Genomic DNA, 18,670 nt, shown 5'->3' with positions numbered 1-18,670 from the left:
GATGGATGCAGGTGGCCCAAAGAAATCCTGGTTCTGTGCCTGGCACCTGGAATTCCTCCCTTTGCTCCTGATTCCTGGAGCTTTTTTAGAAAGTCAGGAAGGGATCCTGGAATCATGGATTGGTTTGGGTTGGGAGGGACCTTAAAAACCATCTCACTTCAGCCACTTCCCACTCAGAGCTTTCCACTGTCCCAGATTGCTCCAAGTCCCATCCAGCCTGGCCTTGGATACTTCCAGGAATGGGAAAGCCACAAACTCTCTGGGATGGAAGGATTGGCTTCTCCTGGGGCTGCTGTGCACTCCTCCTCTTTAATTTCTGACTTAATGAGTCAACAGGACTGAACACACCTCCAAAGTTCCTGATTTTTTCCCAAAATCTCAAGTGCAGGACTCTGTGCACAGATCCCACTGGACCAACAGGTTCCTGTGGGATCTTAATTTCTTAATTTCCTTTTTCCAGGCTCTCCTGGAAGTTTCCTGCATGAGCCTGGGCCTGTTAATTTTGGTAGTGCAGTGACATCAACATTAATTTTGGCAACGCAGAACTCGAAAGTGGCGTGTACTGGGCGTGGGAGGGAGAAAATGGCAGGGAAACAGAGAATTATTTCTAAACTGGTTTCTTTGCTGTTACTTTTTTGCTTGAATAGATGTGAAACTTGAGAGGCAGCTTGTGTCAGAGTTCTGATGCAAGTGGTGATGTGGTAGATAAAAAGCGGGGAGGGTGTTGAGCCAAAGGCTTGGTTGGAGTCAAAATTAGAACAGGGCAGAAGTTGTGCCTCCTGTGAGGGGAATTGCTGGGCTCAGGCCCTGCCCGTGGCTCTGGGGCCATTGCTGGGCCTGGAGCAGAGCCTGGGCCTGCTCTGAGCTCTGCACACAGGGACAGCCAGGGACAGACACAGGGACAGCCAGGGACAGACACAGGGACAGCCAGGGACAGACACAGGGACAGCCACAGGGTCAGGCAGGGCTGAGGCCCCTCTCTCTCCCTGGGGCTCCTCTCCAGGCTGAGCACCCCCAGCTCCCTCAGGGCTTCCTCACAGGGTTTGTGTTCCCAGCCCCTCTCCAGCCTCGTTGTCCCCTCTGGGTGTGCTCAGTGTCCCAAGGCCCTTCCCAAACTGAGGGGCCAGAGCTGGGCACAGACTCCAGGTGTGCCCTCAGCAGTGCCCAGAGCAGGGGCAGAATGAGCTCCCTGCTCCTGGGACAGCCAGGGACAGACACAGGGACAGACACAGGGACAGACACAGGGACAGGCAGGGACAGACACAGGGACAGACACAGGGACAGCCAGGGCTGAGGCCCCTCTCACTGGGGCTCCTCTCCAGGCTGAGCAGCTCCATCTGATGCCCTGTGCAGGCTGCCCCAGAGCAGAGGCTGGGCAGAGCTCCAGAATAAAGCAGGGATTTATTCACAGCATCTCCTCCATGGATGCACCTTGGGCAGCACCAGAGCCCAGCCAGGGCTGCACCCAGGATGAACCAAAATGGCCCCAAAATGCACGGCCGGGCACGGGCTCTGTCCCTGGGATCAGTTCTGCTCCATTTGCACCTTGCAGTTCATTGTCCCATTGCAGCTTTAGCCCTGCAGTCCCACCCTGCTTGTTTTTCTCTCTCCAGCCCACGGGGTTTGTGCTCCTGGGCTGAGATTTGGGTCATTTGTCCTTGGTGCCCAGCTGGAGCAGGAATTGTTTTGTGTCCCTGCTCTGTGCACAGAGCTCAGCATCCCTGAATGTGAACCTCACACCCACACACTAAAGCAGCACAGAATGTGAAAAATTCAGAATAAAAGCTCAAACCTGAGGCATCCCAGCTCCCTCAGCCTTTCCTGGGCACGGAGCTGCTCCAGGCCCTTGCTCAGCTCCAGGAGCTCCTGGCCCTGCTGTGCTGAGGAGCCAGAGCTGGGCACAGCAGCCAGAGGTGCCCCCAGGGCTGGGCACTCCCTGACCTGGTGATGTTTCCAGGGAAATGTTGGAGAAGCACTTGGGATGGAGATGGATTGATTGGCTTGAACACTTCAGGCAATTACTCCATGGATATTAATTCCATGTAATCCGGGTGTTGTTAATGGGGGCCTTCCCCACAGCCTGTGCAAGGTGGTGAAAACCTCTCTTGCTTCTCATGAGAATTTGTCATTCTTTTTCTAGCTAAGCCGTGCTTTAGTGGGAAGTTCCACAAAGCTTTCATTGAAAATGTGCAAAGCCACTAAAAGGCTTCTCCTTGGAGGGTAAAATTTCAGATGGGAGCATCACCTGAATTCAAGCCAAGTCTGGTTTGGTGCAATTAAAAACCAGGAGATGCTGTCCTCGGCAGACCCAGATTCCCATCAGACATGGATGTGATTCTGCCTGAGGCCTCCAAAACCTGAGAGGGATTGAATCTGATGGAAGGTTTTTCCTTTCTCCAGGAATCCAAAACCTCCCTTCAGCTGGGAGGGAGCTCTGACAGAGCCTCTCAGCCACAGTTCATGAAAGCCAGAGGAACTTCAGCCCACTTCTGCTCTATCAACTTTAGTAAAGTTGGCCCACAAACCACAAGAGCTGGGGGAGGGCCAGAGACAATGAGGAGAGCTCACGCAGGCTCTGCCTCCACAAAAGCAGCCTGAGAGAAGAGTTTGCAGCTCAGTTTGGCCCCAGTGGCACCCAAAGTTAGTCAAATCCATCCTGAAATGCTCAAATTACTCTGAGAATAGGATATTCCTCATCTTCATGGATGAAGAATCAGGGAGGAATGATCAGGTTGTAAGTTCAGCAGTTCTGAGAACCTCAACTTTAAACTATCTCCCAAAAGATCTCGTGTTTACATCAAAATTCAGATTGAATCAAGCTGATGTTTTAATCAGAAATTTCCTGAGCACCACACATTATTTCAGGGCTCTAATATTGTACCTCTCCAGCTGCAATCCAGCTCAAATAAAAACCACACAGAAAATCCACAGGGAAAAGTGTTTTCCAGTTACTTTTGAGCAGCAGGAGAACTTGAAAATGCCAATAGCTGTTTCTGGACATCAAACTGGGTCCCTTCCAACTCAGGATATTCTTGATAGACTCTCTAAAATCCTCCCAGGCTCCAGCAGAGCAGGAGGTTGTTGTGGCACACAAAGAATTCATTCATGCATTTAAAATTATTTCCTTTTTATTTTTTTTTTCTTGCAGAAAAGAATTGAAAAGCAAAACTTCATTTAAAAAAATGAATTAATTCCAGAGCTACTTTTTTTTGTCCCCCTGCTCTCCCTGGTGTTGATCTGGCACTGGGAAGTTCCAGAAACACTCGCAGGGTGCAAAGCCAAAGCTGCTGTTGGAAAAGGCTCCACCTCTGGCACAGGGAATAACCTTTGCCCAGGGAATTATCAGAGCTTGGTTTGTTTTGGTTTTTTTTCCCATATCTCCCTTCTGGGTAAATTTCCAGGCTGGTGCCTCCTTGGTTGGCAGGGCAGGTTTCCCTGTGGGACAGCCCAAGTGACCCTGGAGAGCAGAACCTGCTCCTTGAGGAGCCTGAGCTGCAAAATTTGGGGCAGGGAGTGGGAATGGTGTCAGGATCCAGGGCTGGGAGGGCAGAATGCCAGAATCCCCAAATCCCCGAGGCTGGAAAAGACCTCTGAGACCCCCCAGCCCCAGCTTGCCCCATGCCCACCTTGTCCCCAGCCAGAGCGCTCAGTGCCACCTCCAGGCCTTCCTTGGTTGCTCCTTTGGCGTTTTAGAAGCATTTCCATTAATTCAGCCCTCACTCCAGCAAAGGGAGGGAGAAAATGACAGGGAAAAAGAGAATTATTTCTAAACTGGTTTCTTTGCTGTTACTTTTTCGCTTGAATAGATGTGAGACTCGAGAGGCAGCTTGTGTCAGAGCTCTGACGCAAGCGGACTGCATGGCAAAGAAATCATGGAAACCTGCATGGAATCATGGAATGGTTGGGGTTGGAAGGGACTTTTAAGGCCATTTCATCCCTGCCCCCTGCCATTGGCTCCCAAAGATTGCTCCTTGGACAATGCTCCGTTGCCTCGGACAATTCCAGGGATGGATTCCTCAATTTTTCTGTGCACACAGAGACATTCCCTTGCTGTCTCAGGGTATCACAACCCCTCCCTCAACAGCAAATTCGAGGTGGAATCATAAAAATGGAGCAAAATGAGAGCTCAGCCTCTCCCAACCGAGCCCCACCAGGACTCGGTTTTAGTTCCTCCCAGCAGGAAGGAGCTCGGCTCACACCTGCGCCCGCTTTTCCTCCAGGAAAAACCCCGAGAGGCTCCGAGCTGGCACCGAGCACCCCAAAACAGCCCTGTCCCCGGCATCCTGGGCCAGCTGCTGGCCTCTTTGGGGCATCCTGTTTGTAGGAAAACAAGTGACAGTTGCAGGAGGGTTGCGAGAGCGAGCAAACCGCAGCCCCTGCCTGCCGCTGATAAGGGCCCCGCGCTGCTCTTGCAGCAGTTCCGTCCCCGCTCCCCCCGGGGCCTTCCTGTCCCCGAGCTCTGCCCAGCTTCTTTTCAGTTATTTTGGTTTCTCAGAAGGGACAGGAGCTCTGCAGCTCGCAGGGAACGAGGGTTTGCAGCCTCCTGTGGGGCTGGAGTGGGGAAGGAGGAGGGGGGGAATAAAGGGGATTTGAAAGCGCGGACCCGTCGCGGTTTTTTGGGGTTTTGGGAGTTTGCAGCCACCTGGCAGCCTGAGGTCCCCCTGAAGAGCTTCGTTGGGCTGATCTGACCATGCTCAGAGCAGATCAGAGCTGGTGACGCAGCCCAGAAGCATTTCTGGGCTCAGGGGCCATCGTTGGGACAAAGATCTGCGTTTGTGTCTCAGGGCGATGCAGACTTTGAGATGTCACAACTCAACAGAAAGGATGAAAAAAGCGAACTTAAAATGCACCAGGGGAGGTTCTGAAAGGAGATTTGAGGGTTTTTTTTCCCACAGGAGCAGTCAGGAAGTGGAATAATTGCCCATGGTGGAGCTCATTGTCTGTGGGAGTGTTTAGGAGCCTGGATGTGGCCTTTGGGGACAGGGTTTGGTGGCACTGGATGGTCCTGGAGGGCTCTTCCCACCTGGGTGATTCTAGGATGCAGCTGCCACAGAGCAGGGTCAATGTTTGCAGACAGAAAAAGATGTGAGGAGGGGTGAAGCTGTAAAACCAAATATTGTTGCTCCTGCTTAAAAACAAACCCAAAACCTCTGTGACCTCCAGGGAAGATTTCCCCCACTCCTCTGAACGAGAGCTCTTTTCTTAGCAGCAGCAAATAATTTCTTCCCTCAAGCAAATATTATTCTTGCCATAAGAGCTGTGAAGCTCCCAGGGTGGAAGTTTCGGGGGGATCTGGAATGATTTTTCTCCTCATGAATTGCCTCTGCCTGTTCAGGTTAAATTCAGGTCTTCAGGTTCATGGGATGGTTTGGGGTGGAAGGGATTTTAGGGATCATCCCATCCTTAAAAAGCTGCCAAGGCAGGGCCACCTCCCACTGTCCCCAGTGCCCGGCCTGGCCTTGGGCACTGCCAGGGATCCAGGGGTGGAATTCCATGCCAGCCCTGCCCACCCTGCCAGGGAACAATTCCTCATGGCCAGGATCCCACCCAGCCCTGCCCTCTGGCACTGGCAGCCATTCCCTGGGTGCTGTCCCTGCATCCCCTGGCAATTGTCTCTCTGCATCTTTCTTGTCAGCTGCTTCAAGTCCTGGAATTATGTCTATTTTTATCAAAACTCTGCTATATTTTTTAATAATTTATATCTGAAAAAAAAATCCCAAAAAACAAACCCAAATCCCTCCTTCCCTGGTAGGAGATAAGGAGGTTGCAGAGTCAATATTTATTTAAGTAGCGCTAAAAAGCCCTAGATCAGAATTTATCCCCTTTAATCCAGTAAAAAAATCAGAATTGATCCCCTTTAATCCAGTAACACCTGCTCAAGGACATCCAATATCCCCCTTTTTGTTGGGATCCACTCCCAAAAGGGGGTGTGGGGGGCAGGGCTCCTGTTACAGCCAGCTGCTCCCTGCAATCCTCGGGTTTCCCAAGGAAAAAGGGAGCAGGTCACTCCTGTGCTCTCCAGGGACTTCATTTCACAGCTGGGCTGGTCAGGTTTGCTTCAAAATGGGAACTTTAGGTGGGATTTTGGGCAGGAATTGTTCCCTGGCAGGGTGGGCAGGGCTGGCATGGAATTCCACCCCTGCATCCCTGGCAGTGCCCAAGGCCAGGCTGGACACTGGGGACAGTGGGAGGTGTCCCTGCCATGGCAGGGGTGGCACTGGGTGGGATTTAAATTCCCTCCCAACCCAAATGCAGATTTCATCATTCCTGCTCTGATTCCCTCTGCCTTCCCCTGTGCTTTGAGTTCCATCCCCTCAGGACTCACTCCCTGTGTCCAGGTTCCTTCCAGAGCCATCCCTGGAGGGGATCCCTGTGCAAACCCGGCTGGGAATGGCCCCAGTGCCAGAGGGCAGGGCTGGGGGGGATCCTATTACTGCGACCTGTGTGGGTCGCTGCTGGTGAGAGAGAGACGGTGAATCTTGTATCTTGATCAGAAGGCTGAATTTATTAATATATGATATAATACATTATAGTGATACTAAATAGAATATAGAGAGAGGTTTGCAGAGCTGCTAGCTAAGCTAAGAATAGATAGAAAAGAACCCACAACAAAGCTGTGGCCAAGGACTCAGTCCCCTGGCTTGCACTGATGATTGGCCCTTAATTATAAACATAGAAAATGAGCCAATCAAGGTGAATCCTATTGCATTCCCCAGCAGCTGATAACAATTGTTTACCTTCTCTTCGGGGGCCTCTGGCCTCCCGAAGACGCAGAAATGTGAAAGAAAGGATTTCTGTGGAGAAATGTCTGTGACAGGATCCTGCCCATGAGGAATTGTTCCCTGGCAGGGTGGGCAGGGCTGGCATGGAATTCCACCCCTGCATCCCTGGCAGTGCCCAAGGCCAGGCTGGGCACTGGGGACAGTGGGAGGTGTCCCTGCCATGGCAGGGGTGGGATGGGATGATCTTTGAAATCCCTTCCAACACCAATCATCCCATGATTCCATTATTCCCTGATTCCATTATTCCCTGATTCCATTATTCCAATCTTTATAACTAAATTTACCTGCATTGCTCCTCTCTCTAAAGCAAATTCCTTACTAAAAAAATTTACATTTCAATTCTCGTTTTTCACATTTATAGGAAAACTGCATTATTTTGGAAAAACATCCCTGAATATATCCTCCAAATTAAACAGTAGGATAAAATATACAATAAAAAATCATTGTAACAATTAAAGCAATCAAAATAAACAATAAAAAATCATTATAACATCAGGAGAATCATATCAGGGTGCCTAAATCCTAAAACAAAAGAGGGAAAATCCTGCTCAATTTGATCCCACTCCTGAGCAACCCCACCGATCCCAGGGGCAGTGAGCAGTGGTGGCACTTGCAGAGGGAAAGCTGGGCTGGGATTCTGGGATTTGCCACATTAGGAGAGGAAAAAAAGGGGAAAATTAGGAGACAAAAAAAAAAAAAAAAAAAAAAAAAAAAGGCCAAATCGACTTTTAGGAGAGAAATTGCCAAATTAGGAGAGGAAAAAAAAGGGGAAAAATTATTGTTATTATTGTATTAGAGATGGCTGAATGAAGGGACACAGGCTTTAGGGTTTCCTCAGAGGGTAATAGTGAATTATTTCTTTTTAAAGACTGTTTTGAGAAAGGGGGACTTGATTGGTCTCCAATTAACGCTTCTCACACCATTGGTTAATTAGCAACAACGCCCTTCTTGGAAACATCTTACAAGTAAAGCACAAGTGTAAAACACCAGCTGCAAAGATTAAAGATTATTTTCATTTTTCCTTTCAACTTTCTCAAAGTTCTTGTGGAATAAAGTTTGGGAAAGTTTGGGGTTTTAGGGTTTGGATTGAGAGCTGAAGAGTCCCAGGAGGGAAAGCTGGGCTGGGATTCTGGGATTTGCCACATTAGGAGAGGAAAAAAGGGGGAAAATTAGGAGACAAAAATAAATGGCCAAATCGACTTTTAGGAGAGAAATTGCCAAATTAGGAGAGAAAAAAAAGGGGAAAAATTAGGAGACAAAAAAAAAAAAAAAAAAGAAGGCCTAATCGACTTTTAGGAGAGAAATTGCCACATTAGGAGAGGAAAAAAAGGGGGAAAATTAGGAGAGAAGAAAAGGGAATTTTTTTTCTTTTTCTTTTCTTATTTTTAAATTTTATTTTTAATATTGTTGTCATCTTTTATTTTCATTTTCATTTTTATGTTCGTTTTCATTTCTATTTGTATCAACAACCTCATTATTATCATCACTATCACTATTATTATCACTATTACTATGATTATTTAATTGTTAATTAATTAATAAAATATAAAGACCCTCAGAATTTTTCTGCCATAAACTTGGAGGATTTGGGGCATTCCCAGCTGATTTTAACTGAAATTACTCATTTTTGGGGGAAACAGGGACCCCAGTGATGCTCAGGATTTCCATGGGGAGTTAATAGAGGTATACAATATATAATATAGTGTCGATAATGTATAAAACATAAAAAATAAATTATAAACTAGATATTATATAAATAATATAAAATATAAACTAGAAATATTATAATTTTTATTAAAGTTTCTCTTTTATAATTTATATTATACAATATACTATAATCATAATACAATCATTAAAATAAAATGTGAAATATAAATATATAAATATAAAATTATATGTAAGATATAAAAATAAAGTATAAAATTTAAGCTATAAAACAAAAAGTATAAATATTAAAATATAATAATCATCATAGATATTCTATCTTATATTTTAAATTATAAAGTATAAAGTAAAATTTAAATATTATAATATAATAATTATTAAGATAATAGAAATTATAAATGATCATACAAATATTGCAATTTAATAATTATAATATAAATTTTATATTTTATACTTTATAAAAAATCCTGATGCTCAGGATTTCCATCAGGAGTTTATAAAAATAGATAATATATAATTTAATATATATCATCTATACTCTGTTAAATATAAAGTATAAAATATAAATATTAAAATATAATTATAGTAGATACTCTATCTTATATTTTAAAATAGAAATTATAAAGTATAAGTTATAATTTATTATTATTATTATTATTATTATTATTATTATTATTATTATTATTATATTAAAATAATATAAATTATTAAAATCAATTATAATACAAATATTACAATAGAATTATAATATGAATTTTACATTTTATACTTTATACAATATCCTGAAGCTCAGGATTTCCATGGGGAGTTTATAGAAGTAGATCGTACATCATTTAATATCTATAAAATATAAGAAATATAGTATAAAATATAAAAAATAAATATTATAGTATAATAACCATGATAGATATTCTATCTTATATTTTAAAATAGAAATTATAAAATAGAAAGTATAAATATTATAAAGCAATTATTAAGATAATATAAATTATAAATATATATATTATAATACAAATAACATAATAATTACAGTATATATTATATTATATTATTATATAATATTATATTATTATATATTATATATATAATTTATTATATTATAGTATTATAATATAATATAATATATTATATTATAATATATTATATTATAATATATTACATTATATTATATTATATTATATTATATTATATTATATTATATTATATTATATTATATTATATATATTATATATAATATAATATTATTATATTATATTATTATATATTATAATATAATATAATATATTATATTATTAATATATTATATATATTATATTATATTATATTATATTATATTATATTATATTATATTATTATATTATTATATTATTATATAATATATTATATAATATATTTATATTTAATAATTTGTATTTTCTATTTAATTTTTTTATATATTTAATTCCACATATCAATTTCATCAGCCCTATCGAATTTCTCGAGTTATTTCCCAATTTATCCCTCACATAAATTGACGAGGGCTCAGTTGGCTGCATCCTCTTTGAAATCTTTGGGATTTTTATGCAGTGCAAAGGGGAAAAAAAGAATCCATTTGTTTAGGGAAAATTTTCCTTTTTAGAGCTTGCTTAGAAATGCTAATGGCCTAAAAATGGAATTTTTAAAATCCTAAAATCTCTTTAGCTTTGAAAAAACTGGAAATGATTGCAAAAATATCCTGAATTTCTCCATTCTGAATTTTTATTCCGTGTCTTTATTCATTATTTTCTTTACAAGGGAAATCCAGACCCCCAGTGATGCTCAAGATTTCCATGGGGGGGTCAGGAACGGAGGATTCGGGGTTAGGAAATGAGGATTTGGGTTTGGAAATGAGGATTTGGGGTTTGGAAAATAGGATTTGGGGTTTGGAAATGAGGATTTGGGTTTGGAAATGAGGATTTAGGGTTTGGAAATGAGGATTTGGGGTTTGGAAAATAGGATTTGGGGTTAGGAAATGAGGATTTGGGTTTGGAAAATAGGATTTAGGGTTAGGAAATGAGGATTTGGGGTTTGGAAATGAGGATTTGGGGTTTGGAAAATAGGATTTGGGGTTAGAAATGAGGATTTGGGGTTAGGAAATGAGGATTTGGGGTTAGGAAATGAGGATTTGGGGTTAGGAAATGAGGATTTAGGGTTTGGAAATTAGGATTTGGGGTTTGGAAAATAGGATTTAGGGTTAGGAAATGAGGATTTGGGGTTAGGAAATGAGGATTTGGGTTTGGAAAATAGGATTTAGGGTTAGGAAATGAGGATTTGGGGTTTGGAAATGAGGATTTGGGGTTAGGGAATTAGGATTAGAGGTTTGGAAATGAGGATTTGGGGTTAGGAAATGAGGATTTGGGGTTAGGAAATGAGGATTTGGGATTAGGGAATTAGGATTAGGGGTTAGGAAATGAGGATTTGAGGTTAGAAATGAGGATTTAGAGTTTGGAAATGAGGCTTTGGGGTTAGGAAATTAAGTTTTGGTGTTTGGAAATTAGGATTTTGGCATTAGGAAATTAAGATTTGGGGTTTGGAAATTAGGATTTGGGATTAGGGAATTAGGATTTGGGGTTAGGAAATGAGGATCTGGGGTTTGGAAATGAGGCTTTTGGGTCAGGAAATTAAGTTTTGGGGTTTGGAAATTAGGATTTTGGGGTTAGGGAATTAAGATTTCGGGTTTGGAAATTAGGATTTGGGGTTAGGAAATGAGGATTTGGGGTTTGGAAATGGGGATTTGAGGTTAGGAAGTGAGGATTCAGGGTTTGGAACTGAGGATTTGGGGTTTGCCACTGAGGGCTGATGAGCTGAAAAGAGTGTCAAGAAATGATGGTATCCCAGAATGTGGTTGGGAAGTGAGGGTGGCTGTGGAAGTGTCCTTAAAGCTCGTCCCACTCCATGGCAGGGGCAATTTTCCCTGTCCCAGGCTGCCCCTGAATCTGGAACTGGAATTAAACACGGAGCCAAACATCCAACTGAATTAAACCCAAGATCTAAAATTTCAGGATGCCTATTTCTCATCCATGGTTTTTGAAAAGGTGGGGAGAAAGAATCCTAAATTCACCTTGAACACGCAGCCAATTATCACACTGGGTAAAACACAAGATTCAAATTTTCAAGCTGTGCCAAGGACAATTTTCCCTGTCCCAGGCTGCTCCAAACCCCAATGTCCAACCTGGCCTTGGGCACTGCCAGGGATCCAGGGGCAGCCACAGCTGCTTTGCGCACCCTGTTCCATATTTTTTCACCAAAAAACAAAAAAATAAAGCTTGGCCTTGAATGAAATTCAACGGGATCTCAAATTTCCCTTCATATTTTTGGTCACACAAAGCACTGCCGGGCCCCAGGTGCTGTGGGCAGAGCAGGGGATGATGCAGAGTCCGTCCTCTGCAGGCCAGGGCTAAAAACTCCTTGTCAAACCCCAAAAAATGCTTTTTTGTTAGGCTCACTCAAAGGCTGGATGACTCCTGCCCTGTCAGGAGCTCAGTAATTCACACTTTGTGTCTGTGTTTGCTTTTCCAGCCAGCAGCTGAGGTGTGGGCAGCGTTCTGTACTGTGTGAGAGGAGCCAGAAACAAAACAAACAAACAAACCAAATAAACCAAAAAACCATTGCTAATTATCAAGTTGCTGTGTTTTGAAAAGCCTGCAGTGGATGTTTTTCCTCTTGACCTCCTGATGTTTTCATAGAGTTGGAGACTCTAAAGGAAGCCCTGAGGGAGCTGGGGGTGCTCGGCCTGCAGAAAAGGAGACTCAGGGCTGCCCCCATCACTCTGCACAGCTCCTGAAAGGTGCCTGTGCTCACCTGGGGCTGGGCTCTTGCTCCAGCAGCACTGACACACCCAGAGCACACAGCCTCGAGCTGCACCAGGGGAAATACAGGCTGGAGAGCAGGGAAAGGTTTTTGCAGCCAGGGTGAGAAAGTTCTGGAATGGCTGCCCGGGGAGGTGGTGGAGTCCCCATGCCTGGGTGTGTTTAACAAAGCCTGGATGTGGCGCTGGGGGCCAGGGTTCAGTTGGGGCTGGGCTGCACTCAATGGTCTTGAAGGTTTCTCCCAACCCTGGGATTCTGGGAGTTCTGTAACTTCTGTGAATTCTGGGAATTGCTCTGCACAAATCCCTGACATGAGGGCACTGAGGGGAGGTTGGGCTCTGCTGCCGTGTCCCAGGGAAAGGAAGAGAGGAAATGGCCTCAAATTTAGGACGGACCTTGGGACACTGAGCACACCCAGAGGGGACAACGAGGCTGGAGAGGGGCTGGGAACACAAACGCTGTGAGGAAGCCCTGAGGGAGCTGGGGGTGCTCGGCCTGCAGAAAAGGAGACTCAGGGCTGCCCCCATCACTCTGCACAGCTCCTGAAAGGTGCCTGTGCTCACCTGGGGCTGGGCTCTTGCTCCAGCAGCACTGACACACCCAGAGCACACAGCCTCGAGCTGCACCAGGGGAAATACAGGCTGGAGAGCAGGGAAAAGGTTTTTCCAGCCAGGGTGAGAAAGTTCTGGAATGGCTGCCCGGGGAGGTGGTGGAGTCCCCATGCCTGGGTGTGTTTAACAAAGCCTGGATGTGGCACTGGGGGCCAGGGCTCAGTTGGGGCTGGGCTGGACTCGATGGTCTTGAAGGTTTCTCCCAACCCAGGGATTCTGGAATTGTGTTTGCAGGGATACAACAGGGAGAGTTTCCCACTCTGCCTTCCTGATCCCTTTGTCCTGAGCACTTCTCAATGACTCAGGCTCTGCTGATTCCAATCCTTCCCTTGGGAGACAGGGAGAGCATGTCCTGGGAAAAGGATGGGATTTGAGCTGGCCAAGGAGGGATTGGGCTGCTCTGCCTGCATCACCTCCAGTCCTGAGGGAGTTTGGAGCACCACAATTAAAAAAAAAAAAAAAAAAAGGCAACACAAAAAAAGTCAAACAAACAAAAAAAAACCTTTGGAGAACATCCAAAGGAAGGACAAAAAGATGTGAAAGAGCCTGGAGGGGAGGAGGAGCAGCTGAGGGAATGTCCCCGTGGAGAAGGTGACAGTGAGGGGAGACTCCTCAGGGGCTGCAGCTCCAGCTCTGATCCCTGCCCTGGCACAGGATCCTGGCTGGGGCTGGGCCTGCAGGGATTTAGGTTGGGTTTCAGGGCAAGGTTCTTGCCCAGAGGGTGCTGGCACTGCCCGGGGAATGGGCACGGCCCCGAGGCTGCCACAGCTCCAGGAGCTGCCAGGGATGCCCAGGCTGGGCTTGGTGGGCTCTGGGCAGGGCCAGAATTCCATGATCCTTGTGGATCCCTTCCTGTGGTCTTGACTTCTTTTCTGCCACGGTCAGGATTAAATGTGTGGGAGGGTATTTCTTGTTGGGGCTCAGATGTTTATCAGTTCTTATCTCTGTTACATCTCACAAACCCTGAGCTCTGCAGCGCTTCACTCCAACAAACTAAAAGTGGAGCCCTGTCTCTCTCTCCAAGGCCTTTGAAGGATAAACTGTCCAATTAAGAAATGAGAGTTAAATATTTTTATTTTTAACCTAATAACGAACTACTTGTGGTCTGCAATGGGGACTTTTTTATCCAATGACACAAAACCACCCAAACCCATGGAGAAGAAGGGGAAGAAGAAGGAGCAGCCTCCACCCCAAAACCTCCATCTTGCTTTCTGTCTATTCCTGTATTCTAAACCCTGAAACTCTGAGTTTCCCACCCTGTGATATCACACACTTCTGTTCAAACTCCACACCTTTAATCTCAGTTTTATTATTGAATTTTGGAAGCTTCTCCAGGGCCTCAGGTCAGTGCAGTGTTCTCCTGGGGGTCAGTGCCTGGCAGCACAGAAAGCCCAAAATTCTCACTGACCAAAGTTCCAACATCTCCCCACGCAGGCTGAAATATTTTAGAAGATGTGTTTTAAATAGAAGTGTGTAATATCACGTAATAAAAAGCTTAAAGTTTTAGAATATAGCAATATATATATAAAACAAAATGAAAATTTTAAAACAGAAGTTAGTCCTCCTTCACCTTCTTCTTCGTGAGTTTGAATAATATTGTGTAATTAGATTTAAAAATCCACATTACAAGCCACCAGTAGTTAATTATTAAGTTAAAAGCAAAAATAATTTAAGTATAATTTCTTAATTAAAAAGTTTTATATAGTTTCATAAACTGTGAGTTTTATAGTACTTTACTTCAATAAATTAAAAATGGAGTTGGATTTCTTTCTCTATAAGGCTTTTTAATGATAAACTCTTTAATTAAGAAATGATACTTAAATTATTTTCACTTTTAATTTAATAATGAACTATTCATAGCTTGTAATGTGGACTTTTTAATCTAAATACACAATATTATTCAAACTTATGAAGAATCAGGACTAGCTTCTGTTTTAAAATTTTCATTTTGTTTTATATATATATTACTGTATTCTACAACTTTAAGGTTTTTATTACGTAATATTACACACTTCTATTTAAACTACATTTTCTAAAATATTTCAGCTTGAGCCAGGGGAAAGGAAGGAGTTTCTCTTCCTATTTTTTTTTTTTTTGGACTTGGCAGATTTGTGCAGGAAATAAAATAAAAAACAAAGAGAAACTGCCTGAAGGGAAAGAGAGCAGGGGAAATTTGCTTAGAACTGGTTTTAACCCAGGTTTCAGGGATAGGTCACTGCCTGAAGTGAAAAGGAATAGAGGAAATCTTGCGTAGAGCTGCTTCTAACCCAGGTTTTAGGGAAATTTCCTGCAAATGGGGTGGAAAGCAGTGGGATGAGGCAGAGATGACCTCAGTCCATGGCTCTGCCTCTCAAGCTTTTCAACCAGCCACAGATAATTTAATTTTATAGGCAACATGTGAGAATTTAAGAGTATAAATTGAATTTAGATGTTGCTGCGACATGGTGTGGAAAGCACTGAAATTAAATCCTCAAGCCTGGAAGGGCTGGGAAGGATCAGGGAGACCTCAGAGCCGTTCCAGTGCCTAAAGGGGCTCCAAGAAAGTTCAGTCCTAAAATTGATGGGGAGTTTTGGAATCCTCTTCCATCCCTGGCTGAACAAACTGGGCTTTGTTTATCTCCCTTTATTTTTTTTTTTTTTTTTTTTGATTGGCAAGAACATGGGGTTGGCCAAGGAGGGCACAGAGCATGAGAAACCACTCAGGCCTGGTGGGGAAAAAGGTCACTGTGGTGGCTGGGGAGAGTCTGAGGGCAGGAAAATCAGAAAATCAGATTTAACTCTGGATGTGTCCAGTCTGAGAGGAAGGTTCTGTGTCAAGAGTTTGTGGAACTCAGAAAGGTTAAACCTCCTGAGTTGAGTTCAGTGTGGCTCAGGGACGAGGAGAGGTGAAAAGAAACCTGAAAATAATCCTTAAATAAATTATAAAAATATAATTATCCTTTAAAAACCCCAATTTTTCCAGTTTTATGGAGTGAACCACAGTTCTGGTAGCAGGGAGAGTTTTCTGTGCTGTCTGGGGAAGGATTTCCAGCTCAGGCTGCTGGGGAGATGCTCTAGCTCCATTCCAAAGGGGCTTCACTCCAGGCAGGACCTCTGCACCTCAGATTTGTGGGCATGTAAAAGAAAATATTAAATAATAAAAGAGCAAAAAGCCAAAAAAATCAAATTTTAGACAAGCAGTGTGCAGAGAAACCAACGCGTGGGATAAACAACTCCATTACCTCAATGTCCAGTACAAAAGTGAGGATTTATTTTATTTTCTTCCCTTTTTTTTTGTTGTTTTTTTTTCCTGTTTTTTTTTTTTTTTTTTTTTTTTTGAATGTGCAGACAAATTAAATTACTCAGAGAGGGGGGAAAATTTCAGTTTGATGTGCCTTCAGTGTGACTGAAGTCTGGATCTCCAAATGTGCTGCTTTGAGAGGCAGAAGCAGCAGTTTCCTGAGTCATAAATTGAGTCACACAGACCCCTAATGGTGTTTCCAGGACTGCAGACAAGCTCTCGAGTCAAAAACTGCAACGTTTCAAAATAAACCCGAGTTTTTGGCAGATTTCCAGGGGATTTGTAATGTCCTGTAAGAGTCGCTTCAAAGGCCCGGCTCCTGTCCCTGGCTCTGTGTGAGGACAGGGAGCTCTGGGATGTGCAGGGATGGGAATTTCAGGGTAAAAGCAGTGGGGTTGCATCCAGGGAATTCCAAAAGCTGATTATTGTACGCCAAAGCTGGGAAAATGCTCTTTCCTGAGGGGTTGGTGCAATGGAGCTGCCACTGCAAGGCCTCACACATTTGTTGGTGTAATTTCAATTAATTGAAATTATTGGCTTGATCTGCTGAGGATTTCCAGCAGCAGGGGATTATTCCTAAATCAGTGGAGAGCCCAATGGAGGGGATAAGGAGGAAAATCATCCTCAATCCCTGCAAGTGGCCAAGGCCAGGTTGGAGCAGCTCTGCTGGCAGGAAAGGCTGGCACAGCTGGCATTGCTCACCTGCACAGGAGAAGCTTTGGGCTGAGCTCAGGGTGGCCTTGCAGGGCCTGGAGGAGCCCCAGGAAAGCTGGAGAGAGACAATTGCCAGGGGATGCAGGGACAGCACACAGGGAATGGCTGCCAGTGCCAGAGGGCAGGGCTGGGTGGGATCCTGGCAATGAGGAATTGTTCCCTGGCAGGGTGGGCAGGGCTGGCATGGAATTCCACCCCTGGGTCCCTGGCAGTGCCCAAGGCCAGGCTGGGCACTGGGGACAGTGGGAGGTGTCCCTGCCATGGCAGGGGTGGCACTGGGTGGGCTTTAAATTCCCTCCCAACCCAAATGCAGATTTCATCATTCCTGCTCCGATTCCCTCTGCCTTCCCCTGTGCTTTGAGTTCCATCCCCTCAGGACTCACTCCCTGTGTCCAGGTTCCTTCCAGAGCCATCCCTGGAGGGGATCCCTGTGCAAACCCGGCTGGGAATGGCCCCAGTGCCAGAGGGCAGGGCTGGGTGGGATCCTGGCAATGAGGAATTGTTCCCTGGCAGGGTGGGCAGGGCTGGCATGGAATTCCATCCCTGCATCCCTGGCAGTGCCCAAGGCCAGGCTGGACACTGGGGACAGTGGGAGGTGTCCCTGCCATGGCAGGGGTGGGAATGAGATGATCTTTAAGATCCTTTCCAACCCAAACCATTCCATGATTCCAACTTTAGGAAACTGTCCCTGAGGCCTTTATTTTTGAATTCCAGCTGTATTTCTGAGTTTGTCCCTAAATCCTTGCTACAGTAGAGTGGGAATTTCAATTTTCTCTGTGTTGGGCAGGACATCTCTCCCAGCCTGGCAGTTTTGGGACACTGCTCATCTTCTCAGGAAAAAAGATGGGATTTTTCCTTTGCAATCCTTTTTCTAAGGCACTCAGATTATTGAGGAGAGAAACATTTTCCTAGAGCTGGGGAGGATTCCCTGAACAGTTCAGGACATTCTTCCTGCAGATATCAAAAAGGATACAAATAAAAAGGATAACAACAACTTCTTCTTCTCCTTCTCCTTCTCCTTCTCCTTCTCCTTCTCCTTCTCCTTCTCCTTCTCCTTCTCCTTCTCCTTCTCCTTCTCCTTCTCCTTCTCCTTCTCCTTCTCCTTCTCCTTCTCCTTCTCCTTCTCCTTCTCCTTCTCCTTCTCCTTCTCCTTCTCCTTCTCCTTCTCCTTCTCCTTCTCCTTCTCCTTCTCCTTCTCCTTCTCCTTCTCCTTCTCCTTCTCCTTCTCCTTCTCCTTCTCCTTCTCCTTCTCCTTCTCCTTCTCCTTCTCCTTCTCCTTCTCCTTCTCCTTCTCCTTCTCCTTCTCCTTCTCCTTCTCCTTCTCCTTCTTCTTCTTCTTCTTCTTCTTCTTCTTCTTCTTCTTCTTCTTCTTCTTCTTCTTCTTCTTTTTCTTCTTCTTCTTCTCTTCTTCCTCCTCTTCTTCTTCTTCCTGTTCCTCTTCTTCTTTTTTTCATCTTCTTTGTCTTCTTCCCCTTCTCCTTCCCCTTCTCCTTCTCCTTCCCCTTCTCCTTCTCCTTCTCCTTCTCCTTCTCCTTCTCCTTCTCCTTCTCCTTCTCCTTCTCCTTCTCCTTCTCCTTCTCCTTCTCCTTCTCCTTCTCCTTCTCCTTCTCCTTCTCCTTCTCCTTCTCCTTCTCCTTCTCCTTCTCCTTCCCCTTCTCCTTCTCCTTCTCCTCCTCATCCTCCTCCTCCCTTGTGTTAAGACCAAGCCAGGCTCTGTGTTAAGCCCTATGTTATTCCCACATCCCATAACAGAATATTCCCAGAGTTCAGCACCCCCAGTTCCCCTCCCAA

This window comes from Ammospiza caudacuta, chromosome 2 (genome assembly GCF_027887145.1).
Source record: "Ammospiza caudacuta isolate bAmmCau1 chromosome 2, bAmmCau1.pri, whole genome shotgun sequence".
Taxonomy (NCBI): domain Eukaryota; kingdom Metazoa; phylum Chordata; class Aves; order Passeriformes; family Passerellidae; genus Ammospiza; species Ammospiza caudacuta.
The sequence above is the reverse complement of the archived record's forward strand: the minus strand, read 5'-3'. Positions refer to the sequence as shown.